Source organism: Penaeus monodon, chromosome 4 (assembly GCF_015228065.2).
Source record: "Penaeus monodon isolate SGIC_2016 chromosome 4, NSTDA_Pmon_1, whole genome shotgun sequence".
NCBI lineage: Eukaryota > Metazoa > Arthropoda > Malacostraca > Decapoda > Penaeidae > Penaeus > Penaeus monodon.
In genome coordinates, this window is record NC_051389.1 from 31,265,050 (window position 1) to 31,273,696 (window position 8,647).

Sequence of the window (8,647 nt, forward strand, 5' to 3'; positions counted from 1 at the left end):
ATCGGGGAGACATCATTCAACGGATCGCCTGATCCTTCAACTTGACCAGACCTTCCTTCGCTTCCTTTTCCTGTCCTTACTTACCCTGTGTTTACCACGTTGCTTCTCCTCTTCCCAAATATACTCCTGAGTCGCCCTTTCCTCTCCTGACCTGAAGATGAAGTCCAAGAGGATTTCGAAACTGTTGCCTCATTTTCAGTAAATCTCGTTTATGCATCGTGGGCTTTGTGTGTTACCATTCACACTAAAACGTTTACTTCTACTACTACTGTTAGCAATGATAATGATAATGATAATGATAATAATAACAATAATGATAATATTAACAATAATGATAATGGTAATAATGATTATAATAATGATAATGATAATAATAATGATAATGATAATAATAACAATAATTTTAATGATCATGATAATAATAATAATAATAATAATAATAATAATAATAATAATAATAATAATAATAGTAATAATAATAATTATTATTATTATAATAATAATAATAATAATAATCGTCATAATAACAAGAAGAACAAGAACAAGAACAAGAACGAGAACAAGAACAATAATAAAAATACTAGTAATAAGAATAAACTGGTCGGGTAAGCCTTCCGATCGCTAAAGCGGCCCAAGCTTCAGTCCAGCTCGAGGCGGCGCCGCACACATTCTTCTGAAAGCGACAACAATTTCAGCATGACAGACTGTCCCATAAATCCTCTTGGAAGCCACAATATATATCAAATAATTGCTAAAAGATCCAGAATGGCGTGAAAATATATAGCCAGAGCTCTGATGGGAGCCATCGGGGAGACGTACGGGCACGCGCGCCCGCGCCCGCCCTCGCCCGCCCTCGCCCTTCTTCTCACTCCCTCGCCCGCCTCCCGCCGCCCTCGCCCGCCTCCCCCTGCCCTCGCCCTCCTTCTCACGCCCTCGCCCGCCCTCGCCCGCCTTCCCACGCCCTCGCCCGCCCTCGCCCGCCTCCCCACGCCCTCACCCGCTCTCGCCCACCTTCCCTCGCCCGCCTTCCTACGCCTTAGCCCGCTCTCGCATGCCCTCGCCCGCCTATATATATATACATGTATATAGCTATGTACACATAGGAAGGAAAAAAAAATGTTTTATATCTTGTAATTATAACAATATCAATTAAATTATGTATTTTGCTATGTCTGATATCTCAGAGCATACTGTCATTGGCTAAACTTGATGTGATTAACTCCGCCCTTTAATTGACCCAGTCAGTCTTTGAGATATTTTATCGTAAGGGTTTTTTCAGCGTATTTTCTAATAACAATAGTAAAAATAAACGAAAACGAATATATATATATATATATATATATATATGTATATATATATATATATATATATATATATTTAAAATATATATATATATATATATATTTATATATATATATATATATATATATATATATATATATTGCATTTGATAAAGGCAACAAGGTGGGCTTAACTTGGAAGTTACCAGCTGGGATTTCTTCAAGACGGAGTAGAGCTCCCTGTTTCAGATTACCTTGCTTCGGACGATGCCTTCCTTTGCGCTTTCCCCTGGGAATCGGACGCCGTCAACCCGAGTGAATGCCTTTCCGATCTGGGTTCGCAGCTGGGAATTATTTGCATCTAAGTTTTACTGTGATGCTGTGTCGGGTATCATTCTTGGGGGATGTCAAAAATGCCAATCGTTTTAGCCAGAGTATGGAATACCTACTTATGAAGGTATCAAATCATGAAGGAGGAATATATATATGCTGCACTCTTTAATTTGGAATACATGTGTTGCCTTATCAGGGTATCATTCTAAGAGAACATCAACTCAATAGCCAGGGATCCCATTTCACAAACTCAATGCTTTTGAAGACATTCATGAATAAGGTCAGTTTTGGCCAGGACAGTTCCTTGTTAGTGCCTCTTCGGCTATGTTCATAGCCATGTTCATGACGCAGGAGTGCATGAGGGACTTCTTGACCTCGATGAAATGTAGCATCTGAAAGGCAGAAGGAGCTCGGGTGAGAAAAAAGGACTTGCATTGAAAACAAATGTGAACACAATATTTAACAAAAGTGTCGACTCAAGAAATACACTCCTAATACTAACGTCAGGTTGTCTGGGCAGCCTCAGGCAACTCGAATGGCTTTTGTAGAACTCTCTGGCTTCTAATTTTGTGTTGCATTATCTTGTCAGTTCCTCCTTGGTACAGTTACAGCCTCCATCCAAGGAAAAGCAACAGGACTTCCCTTTCATGAAAAGCATGAGCAGCGAAGTTGTTTAAGTAATATGAAATTGAATGCGAATATTTGCAAACCTATAAAAAGCACTACAGGACTCCAATCTAAGCGTATCGACACTCGGTTTCGGCTGGTACTTTGAGTTCTTCGCGGACAAAAGCGTTTGGTCGGAATCTGTGAAGCCAAGCAGGGTGTGAAGGACAAGGCCGAAAGAAGGCGAAGAACAGGTCCCAGAAAACCACAGATGATGAGCGAAAAGTTCTGCTTAAGTATAAGAAATTGCTGCTAAATATTTCGCACTTATTTCGTGAGTAAAGAGAGTAACGAATCAATCTTGTAAAGGGCGCATATCGACATTTTTTCCGTCTTTTCTGCCGTGATACTTGATTTCTTCGCGGAGGCACAGACATGCTCCATCGAAATTTATGTTAGGCAAGGACAGGCTGTGAAATTAAATAATCCAAAGGAAGCAAGTCACTAGTCGCAGTGACATTCTCATTGAATATTTGCCATAATGTTAGCTTGAGAAATATAAGAAATTTGCTGTTAAATTCGTTATTTTGTTCCGCTCGAGAAAAACGAATAAGCCACTCAGGATGGCGTGGCTCATTTCGGTGTAATCTTGGGTTTTATATGTACTCATTCTATGTCGGATGGCATCAGAATCCCATGCATATTGTTTAGCCATGAGGAGTCGACTGTTTAATCTATGAGAAGGAAACGCTCACGCGTTCGACGGATTATCTCTGCTGAATATTTGCCATCGTGGTGCCCATACGACGCACCTCAGGAACTTGGATCTTTCCGTTTGTGGGGCCAATCCCGCCCCGCTAAGGAGGCCCAGCACTTCAGCGTCTTCAGCGGAAGTCTGTGGGTTATAGATTTCGTGACTGTAACCTCTCTAGCGCGAGTGAATGTTGTTGCTAATCCAGATCAAGACCTTTCTATTAAGCGTCCTGCACAAACATACATCGATACTAAAATGCACGAATTCAAGTCCAGTCCCGATAAGTGACCAGACATACTCATGGCTTACCTGTGTCGTGATAACCCACTCTTCGTGGCGCAAGCAACAAGAGGTGTGAGGTGCACTTGGATGTGCTTGCTAGCTTATATATGCGCGCTCTTTCCAGCGAGGAAGTGCCTGACGTCATCAACTGATGTCACCAGTCCTCTTGTGGCCACATGATACGTTTTCAAGCACCAGAATGTTTAATGATCCAATTTAGTCTTGGAATAAACAATTCCATACAATTTATGGCCCAAAAAACATATACATTTTCTTCTAACTTTCCCTTTTGATCCTAACTGATGTGGTCATAGAAAAGAGAATTAAACCACAACTAATACGTCAGATGTGATACTGAATCAGCTTTGCTTGAAGTGTCTAAGACTTGAAATCAAGGTCTTCATGATCTGGGGGTCACTAGGCCGCAGATGCCTGAGGTCACAGGAGCTACGCCCCCCCAGTTCTCATAAGGTCGCCAACCTGTTCCACCACACTTTAAACACGGGGAAAAACTTCCAGTCAGAACCATACTTAGCCACACGTTGGCATTTCAGTGACTCATTAGCACACTACTCAAGCGATCATTACCATTCATTGCCTTTCTCTCAAAAAGAGCACTGCAAATGAAATATATGGACATATACATGCATATAAATATATATATACATATTTAATATTATATATGTGTGTGTGTATGTATATATGTATATATACATATATACTGTATACATACGTTATAGACAAATATGTAATATACATATAGAGAGAATATTTATATATGTATATTTCCAATATATATGTTATAATTCATATATATGCATACAATCATGTTGACTATAAGTAATTGTGCAACTTTCTCCCTAAACGACGGCACGTCTTTGTGTTACTACAACGATTAATGATGACCTCGTCCATGTTTGGCTAAGGTCGCGTTCGGGTGCCTTGGAACAAATCACACAAACCACGTGTATTTCCTTATAAGAGTTTGGACGTGCATTTGTAAACTCAAATCAGTGACGTGTCCAGTCTCCTCAGGTCACTGGAAGAAACAATAGCTTGGTAGAATTAAATTGTTTTCAGTTTGAGGGCAAAATATTTGAAAAAAACAAAAATCTTATTTAAATTCGGGCACATCGACATCCGCCCCCATGCCCCCTGGCACACGTCCTCCCCCCCGTACACCCTCCCCATTAGATTGCTTAGATCCGCCACTGCTTTCTGTCAATCATCCTGATTCTCGACTTCAACCACGTGTTGGTATATCCGTGGATATGAAGAAATCCAGTAATATGTTTTCATTAAATTTCACGCCATGCTTATTACCACAAACGAAATTAAAAAGACAGTAGTTTAGTATTTGCTACACAATGAAACAAAATCTTAATGGAAAACAAGCCACCCTTTCGGAATTCTGCCATTCATATTGCAAATCATGCAACGTCAGCACCCTACGACGGACAAGGTCAAGGGCGTCGTGGCCTGACGACGGAATCCACAGGATATTTTCTGATAAAAAAGAAACTGTTGTGATCGAACCTGAGCTTTGCTATCGAGTATAAGAAAAAAAACTTATTATAAATTCGAAAACAAAAGAAAAGGTATTCGTCCATGAATAAAATCGAAAAAGCACGTTTGTACTGTATATATATATATATTTATATGCTCCAAAACTTAAACATATACAACGCCATCCAAAGTCCAATAAATTGACATTTGCATTGACTTAAAGACAAATGTAAATGAGTTTTAGTTTCTATCTACACCTGCAATGAAAGAGAGTAAATAAGAATCATGTGACAAAAGCCTACAATTAATATTTTCTACCTACAACAGAATGTGTACACATACAGACGTGTGGATGTAAAATAATAGATAAACAAATATATATATATATATATATATATATATATAATTATTATATATATATATATATTATGTTATGTATATATATATATAATATATATCATATATATATATTATGTATGTATGTATGTGTATAGTATATCTATATCTATATATATATATATATATATATATATATATATATATATATATACATATATATGCACATAGGTACATATGAATAAATAAATATTGCTAACGCCAGTGGGTTTTTGTCTCTGTGCGAAAATGTGTTTAATGAAGGGACTGGGCAAACATGACTAGCTGATGTAGCGGAGAGCGGAGAACAATGCGAGAGGCTGCTGGGTGCTGCTCCTGGTGAAGACCTCGTGTGTGCTTTGTGACCTGATAAAAAAAAACTTTTGTTTCCCTTTTATAAGCTGTATGTGCAGTTGACATGCTGGTTCCCCTGTATTGTGGCTATAGAAAGTGTACGGGAAATAGTGTTAAATAAGGAAAGACTGTCATTTTGTTTATTTCGTGCCTGCTCGCACCTGGCGTTTCGTGGTGTTTGGGAACGCTGTGGCCTGGTGCCTTGGAGCTGTTCAGTGTTCACGACCCTGTGGATAACACGCCGTATGCTAGCCTGCTTGTCGTTGACAAGAGAGACGAGGCGGTCGGCGTAACAATATATATAAATATAACATTATACGATATATATATATATATCATATCTCTATTTATATTATATATATACATATATTATAAATATATATCATATATATATATAGTTGAATATACATAATAAATATATATAATATATTAATATACATATATATATATATTTATAGTTATCTACTATTATACTATTACTATTACGTGTGTGTGTGTGTGTTATGTATGTATATTATACACAAATTCAATATATGTATATATATATATATATATATATATATATATATATATATATATATATACAAGACACATGTTGGTGTGTTTATCTAATATGTAGACATATAAGTAAATATACATGTAATACTATGTCTTCAATGTTTTTATAGTACACATCTATTGTCTATATACTATCTATATATATATAAGAAGATAGAAGACAAAGTAGATACATTGTATATGTATACTAAATATTTTTAAATCTATCCATCTATCTCTCTAACTTTATACATTATGTACAAACAACTACAACATACATGCACACACAAGATAGACACACATATATAAATGTAATATCATATATGTATATATATACATATATGTGTGTTTCTGTACCTATGTGTGTCTATTTACTTATCCATCTAGGTCTTAATATATATACTTGGATGTATAAGTATATATACACGAGAATGTGCATTATATATATATATATATATATATATATATATATATATATATATATATATATATATATTCATATGCATGTCTGTGTGTTAATATATTATATATAAATATATACATTAATATATATTACATGTGTATATATACACATCTATGTGTATATTTCTTTATATATGTACATAGATACTTGTATATGTCTAATGTATTACACACACACATACACACACACGCACGCACACACACACATCTATATACATATACAGTACTTATATAATTTTTTTTACCTCCCTTTGGGTTCTGTACAAAATATACTATGAAAAGGACCACACCTGTTTATTGCTTTCGATCGATTATTCTGTGGACTATAGAATTTTACTAAATTAGCTAGAAAAAAAGGTGTCACATATGATATGTGACCCTTAACACTGTTCCTGGATTTCTGGTTTCCAGTTTTACATTTTATAATACGTGCAAATGCATGCACTACCACACTGACTAAACCTAGCCCTTCTACTGTGCAAATTGAATCAAGACTGCCAACTGAAACACATGGGTGGAGGAAAGGACCTGAGTCAGGCAGATTTTTATGTTATTGAAGGTTATCTACAAAATACCTCTAAGTCAACAAGAAATAGCCAAGAAAGTGAGTGTTTCCAAAACTGCTGTTGCAAAAGTGAGAAGAAAACTTGATAACTTGGAAAACTTTGAACCCAATTGAAGATAAATATGGTTAAACAAGATCGCAACAGGCCAATAAATAAACCTATGACATCGAGTATACAGTCAGAAAAATATAAATGAGATGGGATACCATGCATGCGGGCCAACTAAGGTGCCAAGGCTATGAGGAAGGAAAAATTGGCCGGGGAAAGGTTTAAGGAGGGATATCGAGGGGGGGGGAAAAGGGGTTATCTAAATTTAAAATTTATTCTGATTTACCTTTTTTAATGAGTCAAACAAATTTGTAAATAAATATGCATACTGAAAAAAAAATATGTTTTTAAAAAATAACATCTAGTATGATCTTCATTTTTGGTTCAGAGTGTTTAAAAAAAAGGTTATTTTTTTTAATTTTCCCAGTCATTTAAAATTTACACTGTTATTTTTATTTCAGGTTTTTTCTCTGAGAATCTGGGTAAAATCTGAGGAAGATGAAAATTTTTTGGAAGAACCGCTTGAGAAGGCCACCCGATTGCCAAGCACAAATAAAATATCCGACCAAGGGGTGGTGTGGTCTGATCTTTGTCTGGGTACTAGTAGATTTGAGATTCTGGATATCGTGACATCACTGAAAAATGGGCTTTTGTCACGCTCTTAGTTGTCGTTTTTTCACTACGTGTTTTTTTGTTATTAAGAGAGGGGTTTTAAACCATCTATTTCATTTATTTCTTTACCCCCGCAATTTTTTCCCCATTTAATTATCAAACCCCTTCCATGTCTTTTATTCTGTTCCAGAGAATACTTAGAAACTGAGGGCTTTCATATTTTGCCCCTAAATTATGCAAATAAATAAAATTTTTATTAAACAAAAAAGTAATAATTTTACAAAGTACACATATAATAGGATTTATTTTATGAGAAAGAAATAAAGTAAAACCCGAAAAAATAACTACGAATTTTCAGGGGGGACTATGATAACCTATAATTAGGGGAAAACTTCGATATTACTACGTCACCCGATAATGACTGCATTTTTAGGTATGTGGAACTCCCGCCAAAAACCCAAAAATGTTTTAACCATTAGAATTTATGGGTTTGAGTGTTTGATGTCTTGTAAAGGTTTTTAAAAAAGTATAGAATGTTTTAGAAAGACATAAAAGCGAGGTAAGCCAGTAGAATGTACTAACTAGTTGGGCTAATTTAAAGTCGATAAGGTATGGAGTAAAAACCTAAAAAAACATTTGAGGCATACCGAGACGCGTGCTACAGTGATTTGGCTGAGGGGGGCTATTTTTTTTTTTGATTCTTTAGCGTTTCGCAGTTAAAAAATTTGGAAATGATAAGTTCTTTCATTTTTGGTAATATTCTCCAAAAAAGGTTGGACCGACGGTGGTTGAAATCACTCAGTAGTTAAGCACAATAACGCAATATATATATATTATTTTAATATTTTTAAATAATATATATTTTATATATTCTACGCCAGTGGGTTTTTTTGCTCGTGCAAAAACATTGTTAACAAAAAAGGATGCCCGGG

At 35.8% G+C, this 8,647-nt stretch overlaps 1 long non-coding RNA gene across 1 annotated transcript; it reads right to left on the reverse strand.

Annotated features, from left to right (window-relative positions):
• Positions 1 to 1,763: 1,763 nt before the first annotated feature.
• LOC119571501 lies at positions 1,764 to 2,152 on the reverse strand. The gene is made up of 2 exons (XR_005228602.1): positions 2,116 to 2,152; positions 1,764 to 2,005 (listed from the first exon to the last, which is right to left on the reverse strand). It is a non-coding gene; the product is annotated as an uncharacterized LOC119571501 (long non-coding RNA).
• Positions 2,153 to 8,647: the final 6,495 nt, after the last annotated feature.